Below are 17,619 nucleotides of genomic sequence, written 5' to 3'. Positions count from 1 at the left end.
CCCACAAACTGATGGTCAAACTGAGGTAGTCAATAGGACTTTAGGCACACTGCTTAGGACTGTTTTAAAGAAAAATCTTGGGAAGCATGTTTGCCTCATGTTGAGTTTGCTTATAATCGGGTTGTCCATAGCACAACTAATTGTTCACCATTTGAGATAGTGTATGGATTTAATCCTTTGACTCCTCTTGATTTGTTGCCTATGCCTAACATTGCTATGTTTAAGCATAAGGACGCACAGGCTAAAGCTAAGTATGTGAAGAAGCTGCATGAGCAAGTGAAGGCTCAAATTGAAAAGAAAAATGTGAGCTATGCAAGGCAAGCCAACAAAAGCAGAAAGAAAGTCGTGCTTGAACCAGGTGATTGGGTTTGGTACACCTGAGGAAGGAGAGGTTCCCAGAACACAAGAAGTCCAAGCTTCAACCTAGAGGAGACGGACCATTCCAAGTGTTGGAGAAGATCAACGACAATGCCTACAAGATTGACTTGCCTAGTGAGTATAATGTAAGTACCACTTTCAATGTGTCTGATTTGTCTCCTTTTGATGCAGATGGAGGAGCCTTGGATTTGAGGACAAATCCTTTTCAAGAAGGAGGGAGTGGTGAGGACACAACTAAGGGCAAGGACCATGAAGCACTTGAAGGGCCCATGACCAAGGCAAACTTAAAAAGGCCCAACACGTCACAGAGACAAGGCTGGTTATTTGTATAACTGCCATTGATGATGATTGAAGGCCCATGTTTCCATTATTTTTATTTTTATCTTATTATTTAATTTTTGCAATTAAATAAATAATTTGGTGGTTGTGGCTGAAACCTATGCCTTTTCAGCTGAACCAATTTATTTCGTTTTTAGGGTTTGATGAACTATATATATTTTCGTCAAAATGAATGAAGGGACTTTTGGCATTCTTTTCAAATACGTGAGAAAGCTTCTCTTAGAATTCCTGTTGAACCAAATTCTTACTTATCAAGGTTGATTCCTTGTGGTGTCACCGTGACTTATCTTCCATCTCTAGAAGTGGCATCCCTCTCCGTCAACAATCTTGTATCAAACGTTCCGCCCCGTAAGATTCACGTCAGTTTTGGCACTTGTTTTCACAATAATTTTCAATTGAAATTTCAGAACTAAGATTGGTATAAAATAGGCACCAATTATAGAAAAAAATTTAAGCCAAAACAACAAGCACACTTCCCTTTCACTTTTTTTTTCCTGGACACTGATTTTTCTGCCAACTTGTGTGATTTTTATTATTTTTTCCTTTAATCCAAATAGATTGGTTCTTTTTTCATAATTTTTTTCCAGATGTCTAGAAAATTTAGTAAACATTTCAGCTCAAAAAACATAGTGACCAATTCTCAGTAATTTATACAAGTTCGTATGTTCAAGCTGCCAGCACCAGCAATTTCAACCTAGAAATCAAGAGTAGTGTTTATGTTGCTTAAGGCTTGGATAGTTACAATTTGTGTTTGCTTATGCTCAATTATCTTGAATAACACAATTCAAGAGATCTTAAGACTTATTTTAATTCACAAATCCAGCCACAACTCAGCACCACAACTCAACTTCATCATAGGCATCATGTAGGAAACTTAGAAAAAAAAAGTTCAACAACAAGACTACTTATAGGAATTGATTTAGAACATGTTATGAACTAAATAACATGCATGAGTTAGACTCAAAATTCAAAAGATAGGCTAAGAATGACAAGAATACATGAACAAATGTATCTAGAATTCAATCAACAAAATAAAAATTCAACACAAACTTAGAACATAATGTGACAATTACTATGACTAAACATGACTCTAAGACAACATGGATTAACTGATTTACACTTAGATTTTTGTGTTTTTTTTTCTAATCAATATTTTGGAAGAAAATTTAGATCTAAGGTTCATCACAATAATATTATGAATGAAAAATCATGGAACCTAAAATCAACACAAAAATATGATTCAAGAGTAGATCTACAAAATTTGAACCATAGAAATGCAAGAACAAGTGTAGATCTAAGATTTAAATGGTTTATTTTTTTTAATCTACTCTAAACAGAACCAAACCACAAGACAATGGAGGATATACATGGAGAATAAGATGAAGAAAAAGGAATTAAAGAGAATTCACCGAACAAAAAGATAGAGGAAGTAAAAGAACATCTCCTAGATGAAGATGCTCTTGATACCACATGATGTAGCTCCATTTGGAGCTTGTAGGCCTTGGATCTTCTTCATCAATGGATTCCTTTGCTTCTTGAGGTCTGATTGCAGAAAAATGGAGAAGGAGAAAGATGAATGGAAACTCCACTTCAAGTAGAAGATGAGTCTAGAAGAAGTTCACCACCATAGGAAGCCATGGATAAGAGCTTGAAGGTAGAAGAAGATGAATGAAGGGAGAGGAAGAGAAGAGCACGGAATTTAGTGCCTCTAAAGAATTATGAACTTTGAAGTTTAATTCTCAAATGATCAAAATTGAAAAAATGCACACACATGACCTCTATTTATAGCCTAAGTGTCACACAAAATTGGAGGGAAATTTGAATTTCAATTCAAATTTCACTTGAATTTGAAATTGAATTTGTGGAGCCAAAATTTCACTAATTATGATTAGTTAATTTCAGTTATGGTTCAGCCTACTAATCCAAGATCAATTCCAAGATTCTCCACTAAGTGTGCTTAGGTGTCATGAGGCATGTAAAGCATGAAGGACATGCACAAAGTGTGACTATATAATGTGGCAATGGGGTGTTGTAAGCAAATGCTCACCTCCCCCTCTAAAATTTAATTGGATTGGGCTTCTACCAATTCAATTAAATTTATTTCCCAACACACACATCAAATATTCACTTAGTGCATGTGAAATCACAAAACTACCCCTAATGCAAAAACTAGTCTAGGTGCCCTAAAATACAAGGGCTGAAAAATCCTATATTTCTAGGGTACCCTACCTACATTATAGAGCCCTAAATACAAGGACCAAATATAATGACATCCTAATCTAATATATACAAAGATAATTGGACCCAACCTTGGCCCATGGGTTTAGAAATCTACCCTGAGGTTCATGAGAACCCTAGGGCCTTCTTCAGCAGTTCTAGCCCAATCCTCTTGGAGCCTCTTGCTCATGGCTCTAGTGACTAGTCCCTTCCTAGGGAGGATTGCATCACAAGTTACTAAGTTGCCACCTATAAAGTGGCAGCTTTCACTTGTGCTTTTTCTTTCGACTTTATCCTTAGCATAGTCCACATCGCAATAGCTTGTGAGTCTGAAACTTTCACTTCTTTTGAACATAAGACCAAGGTTATGAGTTCCAATTAGATATCTGAATATGCATTTAACTACAGTTAGATGGACTTCCCTTGTTTCTTTTTCGAATCTTGCACATAGGCAAACGTTGAACATAATATCAGGCCTAGATGCAGTGAGATAGAGTAGTGAACCAATCATTGCTCTGTATTAAGTCCTGTCCACCTTTGTTGATTCCTCGTCCAGTCCAAGATATGTAGTGGGATGCATAGGATTTTTCATCTCGTTTGCATCACTTATGTTGAATTTTTTTCATAATTCTTTCACATACTGGTTGTGATGAATATAAATGCCTTGGGGTGTTTTCTTTATTTGCAATCCAAGGAAGAATTTCAGCTCTCCCATCATGCTCATTTTGAACTCAGTCTGCATTAACTTGGAAAAATCTTCACAAAGCATTTCATTAGTTGCACCGAAAATGATATCACCCACATTCACTTATACTAATAAAAATTGAGAATCATAGTTTTTACAAAAGACAGTTGTGTCAACTTTTCCTCATTTAAAGCCATTTTTCAAGAGAAGTGAACTTAGTTTTTCATACCCAGTTCTAGAAGCTTGTTTAAGTCCATGTAGGGCTTTGTTGAGTTTAAAAGCATGTTGAGGAAAGGTTTCACTTTCAAATTTAGGAGGTAGTTCAACATAAACTTCCTCTTCAATTAAGCCATTTAGAAATATGTTTTTTAAATCCATTTGACACAGCTTCATATTGCTATAAGAAGCAAATGAAAGTAAGATGTGTATTGCTTCTAAATGTGCAATGGGTGTAAGGGTTTCTTTATAGTCTATACCTTCCTATTGTGAGTAACCTTTAGCAACTAACCTTGTCTTGTTTCTCACAACCTTATCATCTTCTTCTAATTTGTTGTGAAAGACCCATTTTGCTCCAACTGCTTTCTTTCCTTTTGGTAGTTTGAATAGCTTCCAAACATCATTTTTCCGAAACTGGTCAAGCTCTTTTTCCATCGCTTTCACCCAGTTGTCATCTTGCATGGCCTCGTCGATGTGTTTGTGTTCCATTTTAGAGATCAATGCAGTGTGTCCTTGTGCTCTTAGTGATGATCTTGTTTGAACATGATCTACTGGATCACCTATGATCTGATTTTCTGGATGATTCCTTCTCATAATGCATCCAATGGGTTCTCTTACTTCAACTTAAGCTTCTTGTTGAGTGGACGTTACTTTCTTTGGATCCTGTCTAGATGGGTTGTCTCACTTCAGTTTGAGCTTCTTGTTGAGTGGACATTACTATCTCTGGGTTATCTCAATTTTTGATTAATCATTTTGATTTCGAAAGAGAAAATCCTTTACGGGAATGATTGATTTGTTGGAAAGGACGGTAGGTTAAAACTTCATTTCTTTCATTGTCCTTTATTACTAATATTCGATAGGTATTAGGTATATTTATATCTAATACTAAGCCGTGAAATAAAAAATGATAATCAATCTAGGAATTGGGTAAATAGAGATCAATAAGTTTTTGAAAAGAATTTCAAAATAAAATAAGTTCTCTCACTTCAGCTTGAGCTTCTTGTTGAGTTGACGTTACTATCTCTGGATACTATCTAGATGAGCTAGTTTCTATAAAGCTATTGTCTAGTTGTAAATCTGCAAAAGACTCATCTAGCTCTGATAAATCCTTTTTAGGCTTATTTTCGTCATATCTTATATAGGTAGCTTCTTCAACAACTAAGGTTCTTGAGTTGTACACTCTAAATGCCTTTGAAGTTTCAGAGTAACTGAGAAATATCTCATTGTCACTTTTAGAATCAAATTTTCCTAGGCTATCCTTTGTGTTGAGAATAAAACATTTGCATCCAAATGGATTAAAATATGATATGTTGGGTATTCGTCTTTTCTACAGTTCATAGGGAGTCTTTTTCAGGATAGGTCTTATATAAATTATGTTTTGAAGGCAACACGTAGTATTCACTACATCAGCCCAGAAGTACTTAGGGGTTGAATTATCATTTAGCATGGTTATAGCCATCTCTTGGAGAGATTTAATCTTTCTTTCAACTACTCCATTTTGTTGAGGAGCTATTGGTGTTGGAAAATTGCGAAGAATTCCATTTTCTTCATAAAACAGTTGGAACCTGTCATTTTTAAACTCACCCTATGATCACTTTTGATTGAATTAATGCATACTCCTTTTTCATTTTGAACGCGTTTATAGTTAAAGAAGATATCAAAAGAATCATCCTTGTGGTTTAAGAACATAACCCAAGTCCATCTAGAGTAGTCGTCCACTATGACAAGTTCATACATCTTACCACTAGTGGATGCAATTCTAGTTGGACCAAACAAATCAAGATGCAATAGCTGGAGAGGTCTAGAAGTGGAAACATTGTTTTTATTGGTAAAAGAGTTTTAAATCTATTTCCCCTTCTAACATGCCTCACAAAGTAAATTCTCCTTATATGACATACTTGGTAGACCTCTTACAAGGTTTTTTTTTTTTTTTTTGCATTTTGGAGATTAACCTCCAACTTGCATGGCCAAGTTTTCTATGCCATAACCAGTTATTTTCTTTTATATACAGTAAGCATGACACCTTTTGATTTGGGAGTCCCCCCAATTTTATATTGTAGAGGTTTCCTTTTCTCTTGGCAGAGAATAAAGGGGACCTATCATCACACAGGATGACATACTCATCCTTGTTGAAGGAGACACTATATCCACTGTTAGATAATTGAATTATGCTTAGTATATTGTGTTTAAGACCTTCAACAAGTAGAATGATATCAATGGAGGGATAAGGGTGAATACATATCTTACCTACGTTGGTTATTCTGCCTTTTTGATTCCCTCTAAAAGTGACTGTTCCACCATGATAGGGAGTCAGGCATTGGAACATAGACTTTTATCCATTCATGTGTCATGAGCAACCGCTGTCTAGGTACCATGACAAGCAGGTTGTTTTCGGCTATCAAGGATATCTATAACAGGATAAATTCTTTTCTTAGGTACCCAAATCTTTTGGGTCCTTTTGTGTTAGTCATGAAGGGATTGGGTGAACCCTTCTTGGGATGATCCTTGCACCTAGACATCATGTGTCCAGTTTTTCCATAGAAATAACATACAATTGTGTCCTCATCATGAACATATACCTTCCCATCATATCCATTTCCATATTTTTCTAAATAACTTCAACAACATTCTAACAATTTGTTAAGATTGTCTGTTCCATTGACAAATTTGGATAATGTAGACTTTAAGGTTCTTATTTCCTCATGAAGTATGACAACATCATGAGGTTGACCTTTAAGTTCTTTATATGTCAAAAGCTCATTATTCACGAAACTCACAGATTCTTAAAAAAATTTCAAATAAACACTTGGTGTTAAAAGGTGATAGAAAGTGTAATGAGAATGCTTAATAAACCTTCATGGAGAGAAGTAGAAACACTTGGTTTATACTAGTTCACTTAACCTGAGCTACGTCCAGTTCTCCTTTACTCACTAGTAAAGGGTCTCATTAATAAGAAACTTGATTACAAAACAAGTATTCTAACTTGCCACTCCTGGCTTTACAAGTATTCTTAACACCATTTCTGGTACCTTCTTAGACTCCTCTTGAATCTAAAAACCCAGATATTGTGTAACATTAAGCCACTCATGGCTTTCACAAACAAATGTTTGAATAAACGCAAGTATTCTTAACACTCAAAGAATGAATATACAATTAAGCACAAATATAGAATAACTTTGCTGCGCATAGGATGAACAAATAAAAACAATGTATAATTGTCTAGTGATTTTAGCATAGTTTTGCTTCACATATTTTTTTTCCTCTTGTTCTATCTTTTTCGTCCATTGCTTCATTGAGGGAGACAACCTTTTATAGACTTCAGAGAAAGATTCATTACGGGATTAGCGTCAAAATCTTGAAAGTACCGTTGTCTCATATTGAAGAAAAAGGCAATATGTCAAGCTCTGAATGACGAGGATTTATCCATAGTAAAGATAGCGCCATGTTTTTTTGTATGTAGTGAAAGCGGCCTTTAAGGGAATATTCCGTAGAAACCTTCTATTCTCTTCTATAGTATCATTTTCTTAAATACAAATGTTAATTATTCAAAAATAAGTGAGGCAAATAGAATTTGAATAAAACAATACATGTGTACTTCCCTTTTTTGTCATACCTGTCAGACCCTAATTTTGTCCGAGGACTATCATTCACTGATTTTTTTATTCTCGCTAGCCAAACTGCGTTGTTTGACACCAGTTTCCGCACAAGACGGAAGATCATTCAATGTTTTGATCAAGAATGCAAAAGATACCAAAAAGAGGGGCAAAAGGATTTTTTTACTAAGTTTTCGGGACCCTGGCTCGCCCAGGCTAGCCTTTGGCTTGCCTGGGCCCCCAAGTTGCTTCAGCCTGAAAGAACCAACTCACCTAGGCGAGCCTGTTACTTCAGGAGTAAGCATCAGCTCGCCTGGGCAAGCTCCATGGTCCCAAATGCCATTTTTTCCTATAAATAGGTGTGAAGGGGGGCTGAGGAAGGGGTTCCAGCATTGAGCATTGAGCATTGAGCATTGAGAGAAATAAGGGAAAAGAAGAAGAAAGAAGAGAAAACGAAGCCAAGACACTGCCAAATCACGATTGCAATCAATCTCTACATCGTTCTTGGTTCAGTGTTCTTCGTTCGTCATTCGGTTAGTTTTTGTTTTTAAGATTTGAATGTGATTTATGCATCCTTAGGGGTCCCCTTTGTTGTTTGGTGCATATTCATCTCCTCCTTCTATCATCGGTAATCTCTTTTCTTTTGTAAAGTTTAATTTTAACCGATCATTAGCATCGTAGAGTTGTCTTTTAAAGCCATTGAAAGTTGATAAAACCAACGCATAATTGATTTTCTCTCCATCAAAGTCACTTAAGATCGTTCAAGGTCCAACGCCTTAACAACCTCTTTTTGTTTTAAGTAATAAAAATGATTCTTTCAAAAGCCTAAAACCAATTCAACATATAACTTTCTCTTTTTAAAGAACTACGTAGGTCTGAATTCCTCATCGCACCTGAGGATACGCAGGAGCAAGGGCAACACCTTTGTCGACCCCAAAAAAATAAAAATATAAAAAAGGGAAACTAAATAATATTGAAGTCACGTTTTTGCACACTCGATTAAAGGTTATCGTCCCTTGTGACAAGCACATGGGGTGCTAATACTTTCCCTACACGTAAACAACTCCTGAACCCTTCTTTTCAATATTCGCAGACCTCTTTTTGGTTTTTCTAACATTTTCCTCGGATAAACATTGGTGGCGACTCCCACGCTTTTTCCTTTTGGAAGACACTATTTTCTTTTCGCCTCGCCCTTCCACCAAAGGGTAGGTTGCGACAATACCCAATCTTTGAGAACTAGACACACGAGTTTACCTTAAGACAATATGTTATATTGATTTACATAAACACTCATTGGATATAGCGTGTTGGACGCTAGCTTAAAATAGAACATATTTTCTATAGTTGTGAATGATATTGAATGTTGTAAATTCCTTTAACATACTAATTTTGTCCACTTTTTAAAACTCATTAGAATATCAATAATTTATACTTATTGTTAAGCATCAAAACCTAAAGTGGACGAGACGCATGGTCGCCCAGACCCAACATTGAGATATACCATGATAGTCTTCTGACTGAACACCCATACCCACACACACACACACACACACATTCTTACTTACTATGCATCTATATACCCTCATTCATAATTCAACTTAGTGCGAGCAATCCATAACATTCATAAGTCTTAAGGTCTATTTAGTTATCTTCATATTTTATGTGAAGCATATCAAGTACTTGTGCATATGTTGGTTAAAAATGGGTTGAATATTAAGGTTTTTAGTCTTATTTTTTGCAAAGCTCAAGCCTTAATATTTTACATGTTGGTTAAGTAGAGGAGAGCTACATGGCTAACCTTAGGTCCATTGTTAGGCAAAGCTAGGAAGAGATGTTAGTAGGATTGTCAATAAGGGCCAGCCCGGCCCATTTTGGCCTGGCTCGCTTTCGGCCCGCCATAAACGGGCCAGCCTGACCCGCTCTGTTAAGCAAAACGAGCTACCTTTCCTAGCCCGACCCATTTCAAGCTGGCCGGCTTGGCCCGCGAGCCACCAGCCAGCTCGCCAATTTATTTCTATTTTTTTTTCCAAATTTTGTATTGTCCTTTATCGTTGTTGGTAACATCAATTTAGCATTTTCCTTTATCGTTGTTGGTAACATCAACTTTGAATCTAACTCTTGTCTCTTTATAATTTTTTATAACTAAAAATAATAATATACTAGTAGTAAGCAATAAAAGAATAAAACCTATCACAAACTTTAATATCTAGAATCTAGATGACCTTGTCACCTTGTGTGCCTCTAATCCACATCAACAACATTGGATGCACCCTTGGAAGAAGTTGTCTTCACAATTGAATCTTCATCAAACAAATCATCATCATCTATAAAAAAAAAGTGAGAAGTGACAAATAATTACCAAAATAATGAAGTTCTTTACCCTCATTGAAGCCATGCTTCCAATTGCGAGTACAAATAATTGCTTCCACACAATCGGATGAGAGGCGATTTCTATACTTGTTAAGAATGCGAGATCCAATGCTAAATGCAGATTCAGATGCAATAGTTGTAACTAGTATGCTCAGCAAGTCACAAGCCATAATAGAAAGATGCGGAAATCTTGGACTTTTAGTTTTCCACCGATCAAGTACATCCATATGTGCTGTAAAATGCAAGTTCAATGTCGTTTCTTCCAAATAAGTATCAAGTTGAGACTTTCCACTATCACTAGCAACTTGTTCCTTGTACTCTATTAAATCCTAATGTAAAAAAAAAGTGATAAACATACATAATAATGAAAAAAATTAATATTGAATTTTAGTAATTCTTTAAAAACATATATGAATTTTAGAACTTCCATCAAAGATACCAAAGTCCTGACTTGAGGATGGTGGCTTAACACTAGAAGAAGAACTTTTGGTTTTAGGTGCATAAAAATTCCAAAGTTTATACAACTTTCTCTTGACTTTCTCAACCTTCATTTCCCATGTAAGTGGATCAATCTTTTTATAGCAAAAACCCAATGATTCAAACTTTATCCTAGGGTAAAAAACTGCACCAAATGCAAGTACAACACTATACTCATCCCAATATTTATCAAATTTCAACATCATGTCTTCAGCCATTCTCTTAATAACTTCATCCTCATCTCTTGCACAACTCATCAAAAGACCTTGAATTTTCCAAACTTGTAAAAAAAGCACTAGCTTGCAGGCTAGCCTGCCTCGGCCCGCCTCTGGCCCATTGGGCTTGTGGGCTAAACGGGCCAGGCCTAAATGGTTTACGGGTCTCAAATTCCAGCTTAGCCCAGCTTTTTTGGAGAACGGACCGGGCCAACTCACTGGGCCTGGCCCAATTTGACACCCCTAGATGTTAGTGAAGGCTTGAGTTAGGTCTTTTTGTTCTCTCTCTAGTGTTCTCACTCAGTGTGCTTACAAATTATAAATATATTATCAAATTGATTTAAACCTTTTTTCAGCAAACGCACGAATCAATCAAGAAGTAAACTAAATATGGTATTGTTCTTCCCAATTATTACTTTAATTAGCTTCAATTCTATTCATAATTATTATTAAATGAAAGAAAATATATGATGTCATGATCATAAGTGCCCAAAAAAGTAAAAATGCAAGAAAATAAATATTGTTATATAATATTTATAGTTTTGGAAAAGATTTTATAATGATGGTAATAGTAGTTAGGAATTAGAGTTCATTTTTTGTCATCCTCTACATTTTGCTTCGTTCAACATCATTTAAACATGTTTCAAAAGTTAAAATCTCGGTATTATACATTCCACTTAATTCTTTGGTATAAAACTTGTTAGGGTTTTATTTCATATTAGATTCAACATATAGGCCAAGTGTAACTCAATCGTGATGTAGTAACTAAGTTATCATCTAGGTCGTCTCCAAAAGGAATAAAGGAGGGAGATTTCATGTAATTATTTAACTAAGAAGTAGATTTTTGTATTTTTTTTTTATTGTAACGAAATAAATAACATAAAATAAATTGCAATAAAAATTAAATGACAAGAAAATAATTAAGTAAAGATAAAAATACTAGACTTAGATGGTGACGTCAATCTTGATGAATGAATGTTTTGGTTTGGACTAGGATTTCGCTCAATCCATTGTAACTTCACAATTCTTTACTCATCTCTCTTGCTCATCCCCAATTCATAGATGTATTCTACCCTAGCTCCCGCATGGTCACAGATTCTAAACACTTGTCTGATACCCAATCCCTTGGACATACGACACAAGAAATCACCATTAATGGTCGAGAATTAGCAAGGCTTAACCAAGATTATTCTATCTCTAGATATAATCTCATTTAAGTACTTGGTTTATGTTTGGGTTTCAACAAGGTTTGCCAAAGTGCAAGTCAATTCCTGAATTCATCTATAAGATGGTCAATCAAATAAAAATATTTAGTACAAAAACAAATAAAGAACTCAAGATAAAGTGTTGAATTGATAGAATTAAAGCAAAACAAAGGTCACCATTTCCTCTCCTAGGTGGAAGGAATTTCACTCATAAAAATAATATAATGAAACCTAGAGTATTTAATGGAATAATGGAGACGTCACCCTATTAAGGATGTAACCTGCAGTCTTTAAGGCTTCTCCCCAAAGTGACTCTGACAAGGAAGAATGACTAACCATAGTTCTCACCATATCCTTAAGAGTTCAGTTTCGTCATTCTGCAACATCATTCATGCTAGGTTTGCCTGGCATAGTGTATGGCGGAACAATTCCACACTCTTTGAGAAAAAGCGCAAAAGGTCCTAGACGTTATTCTCCTGATCCATCATATCTACCATAGTACTCACCACCACGGGCAGATTTGACAACCTTAATTTTCTTTCCAAGTTGAAGTTCAACTTCAGCCTTGAAACTCTTAAAAAAGTCTAGGGATTGGGACTTCTCATGTATCAAATAAAGGTAACCGTATCTAGAGTAGTCATTTATGAATGAGATAAAGTATTATTGCCCATTCTAAGAAGGTGTTGGAAAAGGACCACAAATGTTTGTATGTACCAGTTCTAAGATGTCTTTAGCTCTTTCGGCACCTAATTTCCTTATGTTTGTTTGTTTTCCCTTTATGCATTCAACACAAACTTCAAAGTCTGATAAATCTAAATGTTCAAGAATTTCATCCGACACAAGTCTCTGAATTCTCTGTTTAGAGATATGACCTAAGCATTTGTGTCATAAAGTGGCTGAATTCTCTTTTAATTTCCTTTTTGTACCACGTGAATTTGTTTGCAGTATTTCATTATAGGAACAATTAACATCCAACATATACAAATTATCAATTAAAGAACTGGAACCAATCAAATTTGAATTCTGGTATAGACTAACTTTATTATTTCCAAATGAACAAGAAAAACCAAATTTGTCCAAACTAGAAATAGAAATTAAATTCCGTCTAAAAGACGGTGCAACAAAAGTCTCAAACAAATCCAAATAAAATTCAGTCTTTAACTGCAATCTAAAAGTTCTTATAGCCTTCACTGCAACCTTTTTGCCATCGCTAACAAATATGAATCTTTCATCATCACTTGACAGTCGGCTCCACAGGCAACCTTGCATGGTTACACTTATGTGAGTAGTAGCACCAAAATCTACCCACCAAGTATCTTTAAGTACAAAAGCTAAATTAACTTTAGAACAAACAAGAGAAAGAGATTTACCTTTCTTTACACGCCATGTGGCGTACTTGGGACACTCTTTCTTCATATGTCCAGACTTCTTGCAGAAATAGCAGGTAAATTTCTCATCCTTCTTTGGTTTCTTTTGCTGAGAAGACCCTTCAGCAGCACCCTTAGTTTTCTTTCTTTTCTTATTCTAAGAGGTGAAGCTTAAATGAGCACTTTTAGATCTGTCTCTATGCAGCCTCTCTTCCTCTTGCACAGTGAGATATAAGCTCATTAAGGGACCATTTGTCCTTCTGAGTGTTATAACTCACTTTGAATTGCCCAAAGTGTGCAGGTAGTGAGATCAAAACTAAATGCACGAGAAGGTCTTCACCAAGCTCTAACTTAAGTGCTTTCAGTTTAGATGTCAAGTTAAACATTTCCATTATAACTCCCTTATACTTCATGGAGATGAGTTTAGTCAAAAGGTTACTCGTCTTTGCCTTCTCATTTTTGGCAAAGTACTGTTCAATTTCATCAATAAATTTCTTTGAATTTTCACCCTCAGAAATAAAGTCCTGAAACGCTTCTGGAATAAAGCGCTTCATGATCATAATGCACATTCAATTGGAACGATCCCATTTCTCAATTTTTACCTCATTGGAGGCTTCCGGAGTGAAAGTGGATAGTTCCGTTCTCAGTGCCAAATCCAAATTCATACAATCGAGAACAATTTCTACGACTTCCTTCCATACCTTAAAATTTGTCCCATTCAGCATAGGGATACTGTTTACTTGAGCAGATACATTTGCAGCACTAGCAACATAAACTGGATAATGATAAAAATAAAAATAATTACATGCTCACAAATAAGCCAATAAGTTATAAAATATATAAAAGTTATAATATATATATATAACAGGACATGTGCAAAATAGTTCACATAACAAACCCATCACAAGATACCCAACATAACATCAATTCATAGTCTTTGGACAGAGAAATTAATTTGTAATTGGTACTCTCAACACAATGACCAAATATTGACAATAAATTTTGTCAAATCATAGTTTTTCTTTGGACCGACTATAATTCACATGAAAATACTTTATAATTGTCACACATTTATCATCACAGGTACAAAATTATTTGGCCAAATTGTGTCTTCCTTTGGGCTGAGCACAATTCACATAAATAATTTTATACTAATATCTATGCAATTTTAATTAAATTAATTTACGCACTAGAGATTGCTTTAACAATATATTGTTTCAATCAACTCAATCAAAATTGCCAGACATAAAAAAAAAGGAATAATTTTGAGGGTTTATAATTTCTGAATTTACACCAAAACATAATGGGAATCACCAATTAATATACAAAATTCACAAATAAAAACAAGGAAAACAAAAAATAAAATGCAAAAGCCAAATTGCATTTAACAATACGCAACAGGGGTTTTCTTATGATGATATAATAAAAGCCAAAAATTATGTATCACGTGTATATCATGTCATGACATGTATGACATGGATTCATGGCATGCATAAGGAAACAAAACCAACAGCCATAAAAAAAACACGTGAACGAGAAACAAAAATGGATGACTATTCTGGAGTGAGAAAAAATAGTTTTTCTCATGGATTCCGAACGCAAAACATGAATACGCATATGATGATTATTATATCGTGATCGAAAAGAAAAAAAAAACAAATTTCCAAACTTACAATCATAATTATAATTGTAAAGATAAAATCCCAAAATAAAATTAGGGTTCATGTAACAAAATAATATAGGTATAACACAAACCAAATAACTTTAATTTCCAATAATCTAACAATAACCTGGCTCTGATACCACTTGTTTGGAAATTTAGGGATCTTAATAAAATACCAATAATCACCAGAAACACATTACGTTAGATTATTAAGAGGGGTTGTGAAAAATACCTGGATCCATGATAAGCAGCGAAATTGATGAGTCTGAGGAACTGTTGATTTTGTGTTCTTCCTCAACCAAATCACCATTTTCCTTTTGGGACCTTAGATTTCTCGTCAGATGGGGAGACGAGAATATAATTTCTGATTTTGATGTATTGGGGACCACAACCTTACTTTAGGTTTTAACTTGTTACAATTCTCATTATTCCCTAACAGACCAAACTAGTTTTCGCTTATCAAACCCATATTAATTTATGATGATAGTCCAATAGACTCACCAAATTAGATCACTTTTATTGAGTCCATAAATGTAAATAACTAATATAAATGATAAATATAATATGTAACTTGCACTAATTAATTAATTAGGAATTATAAAATTCTTAACAGTTGTTGTTGCGGGTTTTGGGGGGTGTGGAGAGAGGTTTGGGGTGTGCGGGTTCAAATGTGGAGAGGATGAAGAGAAGGAGGGTGGTGAAGAGGAGGAGGAAGCATATCGAGATAGTTGATTGGGCTTTGGAGAGAAGGGCATTGTTGGAATTGGAACTAATTCTCTTGAAGGAATGTGGAGAGGGAGAAGAAGAGATTTTGGTAGCAATGATTGGAGTGGGAGTGTTATTCTCCTCTGGGAAGAAAACCCATGGTTGTCCGTGTAAGAGTTGGGTTTTGCTTTTGGGAATGATCCCATTTCGCTTTCTTTTTTTTCTCTTCCTGTTGTCACTTGTGACTCTGAGAGTGAGGCTTTTTACATCCTCTGTTGTTACGACAGCTATTCGCTATTAATTTTAATAATAAGTTTATCTTATGTTTATAATTTTTTTAAAATTATCATCATTATTAATAATTTTTTCTCTTTTAATGATTTATTAATATTTTTTCTTTTAATAAAAGATATTTTTAATCTAAAAATAATTGGATTTTATAAAAAAAATTATATTATTTTAAATTTGTATATTATAGATAAGAAATGAGGGAGTATTTGTTATTTCTGGTTTTCTTTTTGGACTTTGTTTGGTTAACGCATGTTTCGTTATTTAACTTCCCTGGCATGTACCAAAAAGCGACCCCCACATCTTGGGTGGACTGAGTGGAGGAGACAGAGGTTGGGAAAACAAAAAAATAGAGAACGGTAAGAAGAAAAATAAGGTTAAAATACACTTGCTTAATCTTGTGTATTTTATGTGAATTGCATATGGTATCTCTATATTATTTGACTCTCAAAAAAAAAATTCTACATTATTTGACTTTACTTTTATCTCCATAGTCCATAGTGACACCATTAAAGAATATCGAACACAATTCACAGAAAAGGAAAATACTACTTGTTATAAATTCGTGTGGGTACGAAATTGTAAAAGTAATATAATAACTGTGAAATAAATTATTTGTAATATGTTAATTTATTCACATACATCTTTAAAATATATTTTATAAATTAACTGTAAAATAAATTAACATATATGTGTTATATACATCTAGTAATATTTATAATATATATATATAAGGCAGTAAATTTTATTATAATTATCCTTAATATTACTTATTTTATATGTAGAGTTTTCAATCTTTATAGATCAATTCAAATTAAGTATTTTTTTTTCTCATAATTGTTTTTGACTATACAAGAGATGGAAATTGTTTAACAATGTTATTATTCTTCATCACAAAGAAAATGGTTGGAAATGAAAAAACGTACCTCAATCATCTCTTAACGTGCATGAGTTTAGACTCTAGCATTAACAAAATAAAGAAACCTTTTTTTGCTGCACAATTCCATCTCCAGAGGCTTGACCACCATCATTTTCTTTCTGCAAAATTCCTTCCTCTTTTTGTTCTCATTCCCATCGAATTCTTCCGCGCAAGAAACTAAAACTTCGTATCCCATTGCCTAGAGGCTCTTCGCTATGCGAAGGTATGAGGGAGGGATGTTGTATCCCATTGCCCAGAGGCTCTTCGCTATGCGAAGGTATGGGGGAGGGATGTTGTACGCAGCCTTACCCTTGCATATGTAAAGAGGCTGTTTCCGGATTCGAACCCATGACCAACAAGTCACCAAGGCACAACTTTACCGCTGCATCAGGGCTCGCAAGAAACTGAAATTAAATAATTTAGATTGGATTTTTATGTATCCTTGGGTGAGTAAAAAATGCAGGACAAAAAGTAAAGCGAAGAAGACTATTGAAAAACGAAATGAAAAAGGCAAATACATTTCTGTCAAATAATCATTTGATAGTATTAGACTTGCATACCCGTCAATTGTAACCATGTGTATCTACTTCCAGACAAGATTCACAAAACAAAGAGATTTGAAGGGGTAAATTAATTAATGGATTATACTTATACATATCCAAATGAAGTTGCCAAAAGAAGGTAAAAAAAAGAAGAAGAATAACACATTCATCACAACCTTATTGTCTTTTTGCAAGTTATTCTCTCTACATCAAAAAGAAAAATTAGAAAAGAATAGTCTAAAGGATAGATCATCAGCCTTTACTTGAAGGAGTTGTGGGAGTGAGAATGGAAAAGAAGAGGAAGAGAGAGAACACGAAAGTGGAAGAGTGGGAGCAGTTTAGGAACAATCAGTTTAGGAACAATTAAATACGTATAAAAAAACCCGTCCTCAGACCACAATTACACATATAACCATTGAAAATGATACATAATTATCCAA

The sequence above is a fragment of the Glycine max genome, chromosome 10 (genome assembly GCF_000004515.6).
Source record: "Glycine max cultivar Williams 82 chromosome 10, Glycine_max_v4.0, whole genome shotgun sequence".
NCBI classification, from domain to species: domain Eukaryota; kingdom Viridiplantae; phylum Streptophyta; class Magnoliopsida; order Fabales; family Fabaceae; genus Glycine; species Glycine max.
Note: the sequence above shows the minus strand (reverse complement) of the source record.